At 39.2% G+C, this 15,906-nt stretch overlaps 1 protein-coding gene across 2 annotated transcripts in view; it reads right to left on the bottom strand.

Annotated features, from left to right (window-relative positions):
- LOC135137074 (neuroligin-4, Y-linked-like) overlaps positions 1–15,906 on the bottom strand; it is a 169,030-nt gene that overhangs the window by 82,937 nt on the left and 70,187 nt on the right. The window lies entirely within an intron of this gene.

Genomic DNA, 15,906 nt, shown 5'->3' with positions numbered 1-15,906 from the left:
AGGGCGAGATTTGCGTTTGAAAGGGAAGATTAGGTTAGTCTGAATGCAAATGATCCAAAGCGACAGAAAAATATTCTTCGCTTTCGAGATATAAGCTACATTCACTGAATGTTTTCAACTGGTAAACAGGAGAACGAAGTATTATGCAACTCTAGAAACGAAACCACGAAATCTTTCACCAAACTATATTTATTATACACATCACAATCCTTCGAGATTCTTTCAAAAGGTGAAGCGAACTATATTAACCAATTCTATAAGAGAGCGAAGCGAGCTCCATTCTGCAAATTTCTAAACCTACATTTACGAAAGTGACAGTTGTTCAATACGACGTATTAAAATAAATAAGCCCTATGAGCGGAAAGTTCTGCGATTCTCCGCTTGTACTCGATCGGTGCTTTGGGCGTTCACTACATTTTTCGTTTCCACGCGAACGGAAATAGAGTTCATAGAAGAGTTTTTGTGGACATAAAAGCCCCGAATCCGCCTCTGGCGACCTCAGCTGTTCCAAATCGGGAAATACGATGTATGGTCGTCTGTGTACAGAGCCTAAGTGGAAATACGTATCGAAGGATATTGATTAGACGCGTAAATAACGGATATAAATTCAGAGAGGGATGTGCTTTACTTAACAAATAAAAGAAGGGATAAATAAGGAACAGTCGATTGGATTCCGTTCCGAAAAGCGAAAAATCCGGGATTTAAAGTGCCCCCTCCACTTGAATAAAACAATGACTTTCTGATTTACGTCACAAGCTGGGCGTCCGCTTTGTGTGGCAAGTGTACTTTTTAAAATTATACCATTTGTAAAACCAGAAGTGCCAACCGAACAAAAAGAAACCGGGGGCTTTTTACATCCAGTGTTACGACAGCGCACTTGGATGGAATTTAAATTTCCGCTGGAAAATATTATAGGCGCACAATGCAAATATGGAAATAGAGAATTTCCATTAGAATGCCGAAAAATGGTTAATTATTCATCCAATAATGGGGGTTCGACCGCGAGAGGGCACTATCGGCTTTGTTTTAGGGGGGAAAATTTCTGCTGCAACGCTGTGTTTTCATTAGCGGCACAAAACGGAAGTTGCAAGCTAATCAACGGCGTTTTATATCGCGACTAACTTTACATATTATATTACATGTTGAACTAGCAAAGGTCGGGCTTCCGCTGGAAGCTATGCTGTCTAGTCGACAGACGAAACAAACTCCACGGAAAAAACGGAGCCGACACGGTTTTTCTGTATTTCGCTTCAAGGTCATCGGGGGTGGGATTAAGTTCTTAGCATGCGTGGCTTTTAATAAACACATCGGAAAGCCCCGAAACCGGCTGAAAACTGCTGAAACCACTGTTTCTCACTTCGAGGCTTAGATTTAATTATATTGCTAATCTAAAAATCCGCTTAATATACATTCGCGTATGAGTAATCCCAGGCGGCCCTGGACCGGGTTCATAATGGTCGTATATGTCCGGATTAGAGCCACCCTCACATGCGGGATCTAGTCGACTAGGCTTTACCTTTGTTAGGTTCTCCTCTTTTGTTTCGGCGGCAACAAGTGACGTTTAATTTTGTTTGAAAAGGTGAGCGCGCTTGCATTTGGACGTGGAATGGGGGCTCCAGAACATCGTAAGAAGACAGATAAGCGCGAGTTGTCTTGGTGAAAAATTACCATGAGCTTTGTCAGATGCGAAGGAATTCATCATTGCTGGGGCAATTTTAATGGGAATAAATGAGTGTGTCAGCAGTTAAATTGCTAGAAAGGCGACTTTTTTACTAATGCAGACGGTTCGATTCATTTGGAATAATTACTGTTTCCAACTGACGAGAATCCGATGTAGAGTCGTTAGTTGGAAACGACACAAATGTGCATTTACGGTTTGTTTCGTTTTTTATTGAAAATCGGCTTTGCACAGATGCGAGCGCAGCGGTCGGCGAGTTTCAATTGGGGACGAATTTTAGAGTGACGTGTTTCAAAGTGTTAATTTGTTATTCCGCGGAAAATGAGAGCGAACGAACGACATAACTTTCCCTCCGCTTAGTTAGCGTAATTTGATTTACCGAGCGGCGCAACTTAGCGAATTGTCTCACCGTCGAGTCAACTTTAGACGATACCGCCGAGTCAGCGCCATTTGACGCTGCTGAGTCAGCGAAACTTAACACTGCTTGCTCGGCGCAATTTGCGCATTAACTCAACGGGATTGATTCGGTTGGGTGTAAACTAAAGAGACAGGCACCTTGGTTGTAAGGTGAGTTTTACGTCCTTCGCTCCGCGATTTTCACGGCTGAAGACTCCCAACTTCTAACGACCCCTATAAAAAGACACATGCAGATGCACTAAATTCCCTCCGGAGTTTTATTACGTTTAATTTATTTTGATTCGGGGCTTGATTTATATCGGGTTGAAAAGAAGTTACAGTCTCATTCAATTGCTCTTGTTGCAAGAGTTTGATCTACGGCTCTCCAAAGTCCGCAACGTACGTTATCATGTGGCAATTTTACCACATTACAGCCTGACCTATTTTCGTGTTTACAATACCCCCGACCTCGGCAGTTTGTGTTCTTGGTCTTAAAATATACTTTTGTATAGACTAGGGGAATACTTATGTGCTACTATGTAGTTCAGACGGGGTTCGAAGTACACTCGACAACTTCCCAGTGTTTCATAAGTTCATACTTCACGGATGGGTATTGTGCCTTTATCTGACGTAGTAGTGTGGCGTTGTGGAATGGAGATGAAATACGTACATGGCTTGCATTGTCCACGATTATTTGTGACTGGATCGTGCAGCGGTCAGCGATCTCTTAAAACCAAAGCCGGAAGGAGTTATCTATTGGTTCGAGCTAAACCGGAGTTTTCGCTTGTACAAACGGAAAATCTTACACCAGTGGAAAAGCTCGAATTTTATTCAGACTGCAGGTGTAAACTGTTTGCAAATTACAACGTTCACAGGCCACGTTATCTGGTTTTAATTACTCGAAAAGGCAGTAGAACAAGAGAAAGTTTCACTGAGTTGTTGGTCTACATCGCACTGAATGTGCGAGTGCAATCTGTGTAATGTGTGTTGCATATTTTTAAACGAAATTCTTGAAAGAGATTTAAAAAGGAAAAACAGACCTAGTTCTGGGGACAAAATCTTCCTCCTTATAAGTAACTAGTGTAACCTAACCGTTTCATTTAGAATCTACCAGACTACATCAGTTTAAATGTATGACCAGGGGTGAATAAACCGACTACGCTTCCACCTTAAACACTCTCGGAGAAAACTATAACTCGTCTGCCTATCCTCATACTCATTTTGCCCACCCTAACAAAGTCATTCGTACGCTATGCACGCGTGGATTTATTGTGCAACTCCACCACACGCACACGTAATCTAATCCCGTAATAAGCTTACGCAGCACTCTTACCGTAAGTGGATTATTTCGGCGAATCCGCTAATGACGAGTTTATTCCATTATTTAGGCCGGCCGTGTTGCATAATCGTCGCGTTTACGCCGAAGGTGGAGAGGAGATCACAATAAATCACTCCAACGTCGCCTTGAATGGAGAACGTCATCTCCAAACCAGAAATCCTCGTCATTATAACCATCAGTTTCACCGTTCGAAGGAGAACCTCCACATTCAGACTGGCCACGTCGAGACATCAGTTTCAAAGAAGAAGAATGCTTACCATTAATTTTCATCAGTCGTCCGCCTTCATAAACCGACTGGTGTATATATGCGTAGGCGCGTAGAGCGTGAAATTCAATTCTCCCTTAATCACCACATCATGTAGTTTGTCCTTGACGAGTGAGGTAAGCGTTTTCGTTTTCGAGAAAATATTAGTTTTCATCCAATCAGAAAGACGTATGAACTTTTCCAAAAAAAACTATATGGCCATTCTCCGTTTTACTGCGCCTCCATCTTCTCCCAACCCCATCCGAATTAGAAAGCAAAATCCACGCCACGTTCCCTCCGAAATCATTCACACGCACATCTGTTGCTCATTATTACAACATTTCGGTATAAAACAAGTCGTTATTTGGCCAGCTGGTCCCAAAAAACCCCCGCACTCGTATAACAGCGCTGCCGAATTTTCAAATTGACACGCTTTGATGGCCATCAAAGCGAAATTATAAGAGTAAAAACGGCCGAAGATACATACGAAGGAAATTGACAAGAGAAGCGTGAAAAACTCGGGGGAAATATGCGATCCTGCATCATGCGCCTTTGATTCTGGTCGTGACTTTCCGCTCGCAAAAAAAGAAAATTCGCTCGGATTAGCGGCGAGCTCTTCGTTTTGATGCCGATTCGACCAAATCGAGAAACGCAAATGCACCGTTGCAACCAAAGCAAAGTGAATCCTTTACGATGAATCTTTCTCGAATTGTGATTCTAAATACGCCTTCGATTTTCGCTTTTTGCTGGGGTAGGTTTCGACCCGAAGTGAAATTACGTAATTCGAATTTCCATTGTGAGAAATATTTCCGAATTATTTCAATTTCTAATTGAGTTATGCAACATGAAACGCGGTTACATTAACGGTTTTCCTCTTCGTTTCAGTGAGGGCAGCAGTTTGATTTAATTAAAGTCGAAAATAATGTGCTGGCATGAATGCTATTGATTTTCTTCGAAATTAGCCAACTTGTAATTTCTTATTGGCGGTATTGTTAGTTTCTTTTTGCTTTCTCTCGATCGTTGTTCATTCTCTGGATATCGACAAGTCGGGGAAGTTTTGTTTACAGCAGTTTCGAACTTTCGTAAAATGGAAAAATAAAAAGCCTTATGTGAAACGCTTCCTGCTCGAGAGATATCCGCGGGCGGGTGTTAGCTCATTGAAATTTTATAATCGCCTATTTAAAACGTGATAAACGTCACGGCAGCATTTATGAACGCACCGAAAGCCACGGCTGGCGGTAATGAACTAAAAATTTGTAACAATATCGCATACTAACAGCATTACTAATGAACATTACATTAATAATTTCAGCGCAAATATGGTGCTCATAATAACAACAAAATCGGAAAATACCTAGTTAATCGACATGAAAGTTTAATTAAAATATATAGATCGTATAATTGGAAGTGTCACTGCAAATCCTTAGTTTTGATGACTCATTTAAAAGCAACAAAAAAACTTAAATTATTGAAGTCCTGAAAGTTGCAGCTGCAGACAATGACTTTCTTTGTAGCAAAATTTTTCGATCGTTGTCACATATCTGTCACACGAACGCAGCACAAAATTCTCCGTCGATCCAGCCCTCACACTGAATTTGCGTTTCACCTTTTTTCTCGAGTCACCTCTCCGCTAAAAGATTAAACGTGATCATACCCTATAACGGGTTCACCACTTTTATGTCCTGAATGCCATCAATTCCCTCCAAAACCAACCTCGATTTAATTTATTTTTTTACGATTGTAGAAACCAATTAAATTTCGGGTCCCCCATCGTAAATTTAATATATTTTTATTACGCGTCCAGCATCCATCAAATCACCTTGCGTGGCCGAAAAACAACCCCAAAATCGTTACTGCTCATCTCGATTATTAAATTATTTTGTTTACATCCCGGTCACGGGTCCATAATTAAATGATTGTCCATACGCGTTTACGTTCGCTATTTGCCAGCAAACAACAAATTCCCGGGTGTTTTCCACCTGTGCGGAAGTGTTCCTTGGCTTCCTCGAATTCGCCATTTTTGGAAGCGGTAGCCCGGATGTTCCGGAGTCAATTTGCGAAGCTCGAACCTTTTGCTCCGCACAGGAATACAGTTATAGTTGACAAATTTTTATTGTGCTTTATTCGGATGCGTTCTGCTGTTCTAACGTTTAAGAGTAAACAATAAATTCCCTCGTCTCTCCACTTGTGCGGAAGCGTTCCGCGACCTCCCTAAATTCGCCACTTTATGGAAGTTGTAGCCCCGTTTTAATTTATTCGTCGGTATTTTTCCGCTCCCTTTGCTTTGTATTTTTTTTCTTTGTAGTCCGTCATATTTGTGGTCTTTGTATTGCTTGGCCGAAGTGAGCATTCTTGCGTCAACCCTTTTCTGGTGGCGTTTTTACGGCCGCGTTTGAATTTACTGCTCCGAGGTAGTTTTACTGGATAATTTCACTTATTCAGTGTTTGGTGCAACGCGGAACAAATTCGATCGTCCCAGTAAAAAATACATAATCCTGCTGCCGGCAACATTTTAACAATTTCGTAAAGTAAGTTTCCTTGGGTACGGAATAGAAAATAGAAAGCGGCTTTTACGCTCCGCGGGTCCGCTATTACAAAATTTGACTTTAATTCTCCAGAAAATACTCAAAACGTATTTCCTGCTGTACATAAATCGGGAATTGTTAATGCATGCGGGTGCGGTTCTTTATTGTGCATTGTTCCGTCTACCGGCGTCGCAAACAGCTATTTTCCCTGCCACCCTAATGCCGCCTGAATTTATTAAATGCACCTGTAAACATACACTCAAAGCTCAAAAGTTTATGTGCCTAGACGCGAATGCGTTTTGTTCGCGCTAGTTTCCGGGTCTCTTAAGCGCTTTCTTCTCATTTCGTGTTTCTTGAATCTTTTTTGAATTAACAAACACTGAACTGGAAAGGTTTTGGGGTTGGAGTGGCAAGGAGTTCACTGTCGGGTTTGTGAATCGAAACATCAGTATTTTTGGAGATTTCTAGTGAGGTCATGAGCTGATCAATATCAAAGCATATTATAGACAGTTTAACCATCAGATCTAATCAAATCTATTCCAGATAATGGATGGTTCTATAATTACGCGAGTGATTAATTGATCGTATCGGGAAGTTTCCATTATTTCTAATATCCGGCCGGTTGTACATCATTCTCCTATTTTTGCTTATATTATTAGCCAAATCTGCACCGTAACAAGTCGTCCATTAAAAGCAGTCGGACCACAGTACTAAATCATAAAGATTAAATCTCACAACGGTTCACCCCACGACCCAACCACAAAAAACAACAACTTATAAGTTAATACTAAAACAAAACACGCAGTCAAAATCGTGCAGTATCACGAATTTTTTTAAGCGAAACACTCTATACATTTTTGTGTCCTTTTTGACGAAGGAAGTGTTCTTTGTGTCCAGCAATCGATTCTCGATCAGTCTTAACATATCGAGCAAATTGGACCCTTCCGGGTTGGAAGACTGTTAATTCCAAGACGATGCAAACCGGCGCCAAAATTTCCTGCCACTTACGTCTAAGTGCAGCGGAAAATATCGATTTTCAGGCAGTCGCTTGCAAATTTCCAAAACGTGAAATTACCACACACACCCCATTTAATCGTCCTAAAATTTTCCAATTCTCGTTCCGTGCCAGAAACGTGCCATTCTCTCTTGCAATTACGCGAGCACTCCTCTTTTTTGCCCCAATTAAACTTTTTCCGCAAATCTGTCGACGATTGCGACGTGCATCCACCAACAAAAACGGCTACATCTCCGCGAGCGACAAATAGAAAACTTCGAGCGCAACTTCTCTAATTTCATGTGTAACACCGGGATTTCCTCCTCGCACAATTTGCCTAATGTCTGCATCTTCGTCGGCCGCCAGACGGTGGCGAAGTTCCGCCAAGTGGCTCGTAGGGATGTGCATTACCACCGAGCGTACCATAAAGAATGGGTGCACGTCCTGGTAATCGTTTTTATGGAGTCGGCAGCAAACCGCGACTGGTAAAACAACGCGCTTGCATTATCTCCAAACAATTAAGTCGGGTATGTGGCGGCGGCAAAAACGGCTGCAGTTTCGAGAGATAGGGATTTTTGACAAGTGCAAACCGAGTTTAGCCAGTTTGCGGAGAAACCGCTATTGTTTAGCTTAATTTTACACAGACAGACAAATCGACGGAAACGGGAGATCGACGCTTAAGATGTGAAACGTCGAGAAAGCACGAAATAAGACCCGAATTTATTTTTCTGCATCCACGCGCGGCGGTAGTTTCGGTATTTTAAATGATGATTTACGAGCGGCGACCCCGAGATCAGGTGGTTAGACGAAGTAAACAAGAAAATACGTCGCGTGTGGTAAGTTAAATTGGAAAAGATTTGTGAGTTCAGGAAAACGGCTGTCTTAAACGTTTCAGGGATCCGTGAATTATTAATAAGGCCGCCACTTGAAAAACTAAGCTCACCCCGGCTTAAAGCTCCGGAGAGACCGGCTAAACGAACAGCAAGTCCTTAACTAATAGTCCTTAATAATAAGGACGCGTAATGAACAAATGCATATTTTATAACACGCAATTTCACTCCTTAATAGCCGAGTTTTTTAATTGCGCAACTTCCTTCAAAGACTTGGAAAATAAAGTACACAACACCTCCCCTGACGGACGTTCTTTTTTATCGCCCATAATGTCCTAAAACGTTGAATCCGGCTCTGGGTAATTCGCGTTAATTATTCAATACTGGTTTGTTCGTCTTATGGGTATGATGTATAGGGGTTGAGAAAAAAAGCGCAAATTGGAGGATTAATTTCGAATAAATCTTCCGGCGTCGATAAATATTGTGCCGTCCATTAATCTGCTGCAAAATTGACACGTTACGTTACCGGTCAGTTTATTTTACTGTAATTGATTTCGATTAATTAATTACACTGTAGCAGTCGCAGTTTCATGCAGAATCATCATGTCCACCGGACTAATGGCAAATCGACCCGAAGTCGCAATTTAAAAGTTCGCATGGATTTTTCACCTCTATAAATATTTAAGCGGAGGACACTCAACAATTCATTTGATTTTAAATGAGCTAACTTTGGGTTTTAAATGCAACTGCCCAAGACTGAGTGGATAGTAAAGATTTAAAAAATCTTCGTCTAGAAATTTACGGTTCAGTACATCCACATCAACTAAATTTTCCGTAACGCGGAACAACATCAAGTCTATAGTATCCCGATTAATTTTCCGCGCCCCCTTTCTTTGAAAACCTCAGCTTTCGTTGCATAATGCATCCCACTAAATTACGAACAATATAAACAAGCTCGCAACCGTCAAACTTGCATCACACACCCGATAAACAAGTTCCGAACTTCGTACTCACACTCGACTTGATTTCTAAGACCGCTAAAGCAGTGCACACCCAAAATTCCTGTTTTCTTCAACTTTCCACAAATTACTTTAAATTTTAAATTGGGTTATCGGAAGTCTGACATAACTTCTTCTCAACCACACCGAAACTTCCATCAGTCTGTCGATGTTTAAAATTTTCGATTTTTCTCCCGAACTTTCAAAATATAAACTTCCACGTCGACGTATAACTCCTCGAGCTCACCCACGTCCACGGCGAGATTCATTAGAACCGTGAACTATTTTAATGAAGCATCGAACGGTCGGCTTTGTTTCCTGTTTGAAACGTCGCACATCCGTTCGTCGTGTCACTTTTCTCTGCACGAGACAATGGAGTTTTTAATTCGATTCAATTCGTGGACCGAAATTCCGAAACAAAAGCCCGTTATTATACTCGAATTTTTCCTTTGTGCTCTCGAACTCGAACTTCCTACCCAACAAAAACTTGTTATTTCTTTCCTTGTATTAATTCTGCATAACTTTCCGTCGCCCTCGTTCATTATTTCCGCTCACCTGTACGTTTTTTGCGGGAATTAGTCAAGCTACTTTTGGTTGGAGAAATGGGTCGCTGCGGTTTATTTACTTTCAATAAAGGGAAAGTAAAGTTGGTTACTTTGGTAACCAACCACCATTAAAAATTCAACTATTAAAGTAGACAATTGGACGACCCAAAGGGTTTAACCGGAACGTGCACTTCGATGCACTTCCGCTGCATTATTAGCAAGACTGCTTTGGATTAGGAATGCCACAAAATGAAGTTAGCCAACAAAGTTTTCTACGGTAACAGTTTCAGTCGGTTCAAATGTCAATACAGCTCCACCCAGAAAGTCAACTCAAAGTCGATTAAATGGAATAACCCTGAATCACCACAACTCGTCAATTTTGATAAAGTTTTAAACATGGAAGCTATTACGTAAATAACTGTCGTAAATATGTTATATCACAAAAAAATTATCGATAAAGTTTCCTCAAGTTGAGCAGTTTCCTGCTTACGCATACGGTCCGTATGAATTATCTGTAGCGCCGTAAACCCGGCGGCGGCATTACCGAGGCATTTACCGCAAGGTGGATAAAAACATTCCTGGGCGGTCCGGGCCACTTGAAGGATCCGACATTACATCAAATTTTACTCGCCACTCCGGGAGCAATAATTTCAAAAGGAATTGCAGTCGAGAGTCCTCTAAGCAGAGCTTTTCAATGGCAGTCCCTCTAAATCTTTGTTTATGACAAGGCGGAAAATAAATCGATCTGGCACTAAAAGTACACGATGTTGTATACAATTATGACGGCGTTATCGTAAAAGATCCGTTCGGTTTTATCTTAAGAGTTCCTATTTGTTATTTTGTCATCTTGAACGGCCGAACGAATAAAACCGTTTATGTTTAGCCGTTCGATTCCCGTGTGTACTTAAGGATTTATAAGATACATTGTAGCAGGTTTGTCGCGCTCATGAAACTGCAAGGCAAATTGAAAATTATTGTGCACATTGAGCGTAAATTACATGGCGTGTCTGTGCGCCCATCGCTAAAAATCATGTTGACTTCGGGGATTACGGTGTATTCCCCAAGATGGTACCAGTCACGCGAACGCGATTATTTACCATTTTATTGCTCTCGCGGAAGGGCGGCGGCTAATTGGCGATAACCCGCAAGTCCGAATAATTGTGAAAATGTGCAGGTATTACGGGAAGATAAGACATTCGAGACGGGGATACTAAAGCGTTTACAGGGCCGTAATGCTTTATTGGCGGTGCGGTTCCTCCTTTCGCCTCAATTACGTACGATGATTAGTCGGAAACTATTTTCAGTGCGAAGTTGCTTCAAGTTTTGGGAGGTGGGTTTATGGGCCACCGATTCTGGGTGCGTGGGAAGAGGTTAGTCGGACGAATTTTCCACAAGGCGGCTGAAGCACCACCCGATTTTATTTTCCAGAAAAAAAATTTAACCCAGAATAAATGAAAGTTAATTACCCAACCCAAACCCAGCAAAAAGAGTTTTAGTTAACGTTTCACCGAGTCAGATCAACGCAAAATTTATGTTACTGTTACATAAGTAAAATAAAAAACATCGCCTCCAAACTTTGTTAAAAAAAAATCTTCTATCTGGGCGTGCTAGACCTCGGCTGTGAAAACTCCCACTAAAGTCACAATTCTCCGTCTACTTTCCTTTGACAAATACTCTAAATCGTAAAAACACGTAAGTAACTGGCAATAAACCAGAAGTAAGAATAATTGCGAAAATGTGCCCTTTATTACCACAAGATAAGGCGGCGCACCCTAGGTACTAAACGCTTTAACGCCGCCTTAATACTTTATTGTCAATGCGGTTTTTTGCCCCCCAATTACCTGAATTGAGGTCAATATTACGGCGATTATTCAGAAACCTTTTTCTTCTTTCTCGAACCGCTAATTCCATTATCGATTTCCAACACCTCCTGCATTTAACATTCGCAATAAAAAACTTTAGCGAGCTTTCAATTTCCTCTTCAATGCACAACTTCCCCATCCTCAAATTTAATTTCGACGGCAATTAGTTAGCGAAAACAGTGTCGATTCCAAGATGGCCGTCCCCCGATATTTCGTCTAGACGATGAATTCATCTTGTTTCCTCGCACCTTATCATTTTAGAGACTCTCAAAGGGAGTCCGTATAAGCCTCACCCACTTATAGAATATATAACCGAGATATTGCTTCTACAGAATTTCACTCTCACGAAAATAAAAAGTAACCACTCTTGAAACCTTGATGTAATATTTATACTGTTCGCTACGTGCATCCAACTTTTAGATTGATTATGCTAAATTTCGAAACTGCCGTAACGGCGTTGTTTTATAGTCGAGCGGAGCTTTAAAAAATGATGCTGATTTTAGTTCGGAACTTGAATGCATCGTTCGCTTAACGACACGCCTTTAATGGAAGTTTTTAATGTCACGATAAAGTTTTTATATTTTGGCCCATATAAGAAGAATTTCTATAGTGGAATCCGGGACGAGGAACGGTCAGCTTGCAAACTAGACACTAATGTCGGTGATCTTAAGTGACTGTGAAGAACAACTGCTAGAGAAAATACGAGAATAATTCTTTGAGTTTGCGACTGACTGACTGCATTCAAAGTACTTGTTATTGTCAATTACGTGTCAAATTTCAACGAAAATGCTGCGCATAAAAGTTTCAACGGCTTTAGAGCTTGTCAGTGTGATCAATAATAAATAACTCCAACATTTACGTAGTTTCTGTTTTGAAATGTGTGCCCCCAGATTTAGAACAGTTCATTCTACTATAAGAGGGCTTTGTAAGCCCGAAATTTTCGCTAGAAATAACTTCGTGAAGAGGAATAATGTAATCATAAGATCACAAAATCTTGCGTTTAAGCGGGTGTTCTAGCTCCTTCCTAGTTGAGATGGCGATACGAAGACAAATAGGGTCCAGAGAGGTTATGTATACGAGTATAACGCAACTTTCCTTATCGATAGTCACATCACAAAAGATAGATGAATATCACGTTTGCAAGTAACCACCAGATATATGGGGCTAGATATGTCTTGAAAATTTTTACAGTGTTCCATCTAGAACACGCATTAACACTGTCTCGTGTACTAAGTCACCTTGAAAGACCCCAAGGTGCATTTAATTGTGTCCCTGTGGTTGTTCCTCTAATTTTTTGAGAATCTGCCGATATGCCTGCCTCTTGCTTTCATTGTGAAGGCGCTGTAACACCTACCACCCCGTCACTTAAATGTAATGGAGCTTGTAAAAAGCACTTCCACGTAAACTGTTTGAATTTACCCGAACCCGATCTTGTAAAATTTACTGTTAATAAGGATCCATGGAGCTGTTCTAAATGCTTAATAATGACTAACATTACCTCAGCACCTATTACTTTTGCCCAAATGGAACAACTTATGAAAAATCAATTAGATGTACTTAAAGCAGAATTTTTCAATAAAATAGATGACTATTTTGGTAAACTGGATAATAGAGTTTCTGCCGTTGAAAATGATGTCAAATTGTTGAGGAATGAATTAGATACTTTTAAAAACTCTGGGACGTGCAATGTCGATAGCGTTATAGAAGAAATTGAAGATCGTAAGCAAAGAGCATCTAACATCTTATTATTCAACATTAAAGAATCGTCAGCAACAAACGTCGCCGAAAGAGTTGCCGATGACTTTAAAAAAGTTGAAGCCATTTTATCACCTTTAGGAGCATTTCCTAATCCTAAAACAATTGTTCGACTTGGAGTTTCTAAAGATAATCATAATCGTCCAATGAAAATTATTTACAACAATGAAAACGATGCAAAAGAAGTATTAAAGTCCAACAAAAATAACAAAAACCGAAATAACCATTTTTGTCCGGACTTGACGGAAAGACAAAGGAAGCATATAAATGCAGTTAAGAAAGAATTGCAAGACAGGCTTTCGAAAGGAGAAGACTTGGCTTTGAGATATAAACATAACACTCCTTATATAATTAAACGTAATTCTTCTAAAAATGTCCCAAAAAACTAATAAACTGTTACTATCATAATGTTGGGGGAATAAGATCTAAATTAGAGGAATTTTCAATTAATGTCAATAGTTGTGTTTATGATGTCGTAATAATTATAGAATCTTGGTTATGTGAAAAAATACAAAATGAGGAGTTAATGTTACATAATTTTAATATTTACCGTGCAGATCGCAACGAAATTACTAGTGCCAAATCTCGAGGAGGTGGAGTATTGATAGCCATTAACAAATGTTTGAATTCTTCGATTGTATATATTGGTGAGGTTGTTGAAAGTCTTTATGTTTCTCTGAAATTGAACGGTTCAGCTTTCATCATAGCGGGTGTCTATATTCCTCCGAATTCGCACATTAGTGCATATGAATCACATTGTAATGATATGGAAATAGTGTCAGAAAAATTTCCCGATCATAAATTCATAGTTACAGGTGACTTTAATTTACCTGATATTAAATGGACCCAAAACGGTGTTGAAGGACATGGGCATACTGTTCTTAATCAAGACTGCTACGATGTTGTACTTAGTACTTATTCATTTTTAAATTTAACTCAAGTTAATCTAATTCCGAATAATCGAAATACTTTTCTCGATCTAATCTTTACAAGTGTAACTGAAATGAAAATTTACCCTGCAATTGATCCACTAGTAGGGGATAGTATACATCATATTCCTTATTCGTGGTCGATCTGCACCGCTTCAAATCCATCTCTTGAAATAGAATACACTGTATTCGACTTTGCAAATGGTAATTACTTTCTATTTAATGATTATTTAGCTTCTGTGTGTTGGAATACATGCTTTGAAGGTTATGAGCTTGATGAAATGATAGCGATATTTTATGATATTATATATGAAGGTTTAGAAGTTTATATTCCAAAAAAGGTTATAAAAATAAAATCTTCCAAATACCCTCAATGGTTCAGTTCTGAACTGAAAACACTGTGCTACGAAAAAAGGAAAGCACACGCTATATTTAAACAATCGAATGAACTTCAAGATTACGTTTATTTTAAGAGTTTGAGATCAAAATGTAAACTACTATCGAAAAGTCTTTATAGATCGTATGTGGATACTGTCAGCGTTTCCATTATTAACAATCCTAATGTCTTTTGGAAATTTATTCGAGAAAGGAAAGTCCCTAACAATATTCCAGAAGAAATGTCTTATTTAAATAGAGTGGTGAATGGTGGTAAAGAAGTTGCCAATTTGTTCGCAGAATTTTTCTCATCGGTCTATATGGTTAATGATTCTTCTAAGATAATTGATAGTCAATTTAAAGATGAAGTTATTGATACGGGTTTTATAATAACGATTAAGGATATATTTAACACTATTTCTTCGTTGAATGACTCTACAAATGCTGGACCAGACGGTTTAAGCAATGTATTCTTAAAAAAGTGTATATGTACTTTATCAATACCACTATTTATGTTATTCAGCAAGTCCTTGGATACTGGTGTATTTCCTGATGTTTGGAAACTGAGTTATGTTAAACCTATTTTTAAATCTGGTCAAAGGAACAAAGTTGACAACTATAGAGGTGTTTCCAATCAATCGGTTATCCCTAAAATTTTCGATTCCATCATAGCTAAGCAGTTACAGTGGGCAGTTTCAAAATTACTTACTAATCAACAGCATGGTTTTTGTAAAAATAAGTCAACATTATCCAACCTTTTGGAATATTATTCGTTTCTCAATGAATCATTTGCGAATAAATGTCAAGTGGACGCTGTTTATACAGATTTCGCAAAAGCATTTGATCGAGTGGATCACAATGTATTAATTTCAAAGCTTAATAGACTTGGTTTTAGAGAATATTCCATAAAATGGGTTAAATCGTTTCTTACTAATAGGTGGCAACAGGTTAAAATTGGCAACCACATTTCTGATTATTTTGAAGTTACATCTGGAGTACCCCAGGGCTCACATTGTGGTCCAATTTTATTTCTTCTTTTTATAAATGACTTGAGTTATTGTATTAAATCTTCAAAATTTCTATTCTATGCAGATGATCTAAAGATATATAAACAAGTTTCATCCATAACTGATTGTCAGGAATTACAAAAGGATTTAAATAATATATATGAATGGTGTGAAACAAATTTTTTAAAACTGAATTTAAATAAATGTCATAAAATTACATTTTCTAACAAAAAAAATATGATCGATTATGATTATTATATTGGGAAAAGTTTGCTCAAGCCTGTTAGTGAAATTAGAGATCTCGGCATACTTTTTGATAATAAACTCTCTTTCAAAAGTCATTATCGATACATATTTAACAAGGCTCTGCAGATGTGGGGATTGATTTGGCGCCATTGCAAGGATATGAGCTCTCATGCACTTAAAGTG

The sequence above is a fragment of the Zophobas morio genome, unplaced genomic scaffold, assembly GCF_036711695.1.
Source record: "Zophobas morio isolate AGI-343-1 ecotype UQ-CSIRO unplaced genomic scaffold, CSIRO_AGI_Zmor_V1 ptg000028l, whole genome shotgun sequence".
NCBI classification, from domain to species: domain Eukaryota; kingdom Metazoa; phylum Arthropoda; class Insecta; order Coleoptera; family Tenebrionidae; genus Zophobas; species Zophobas morio.
The sequence above is the reverse complement of the archived record's forward strand: the minus strand, read 5'-3'. Positions and strand labels throughout refer to the sequence as shown.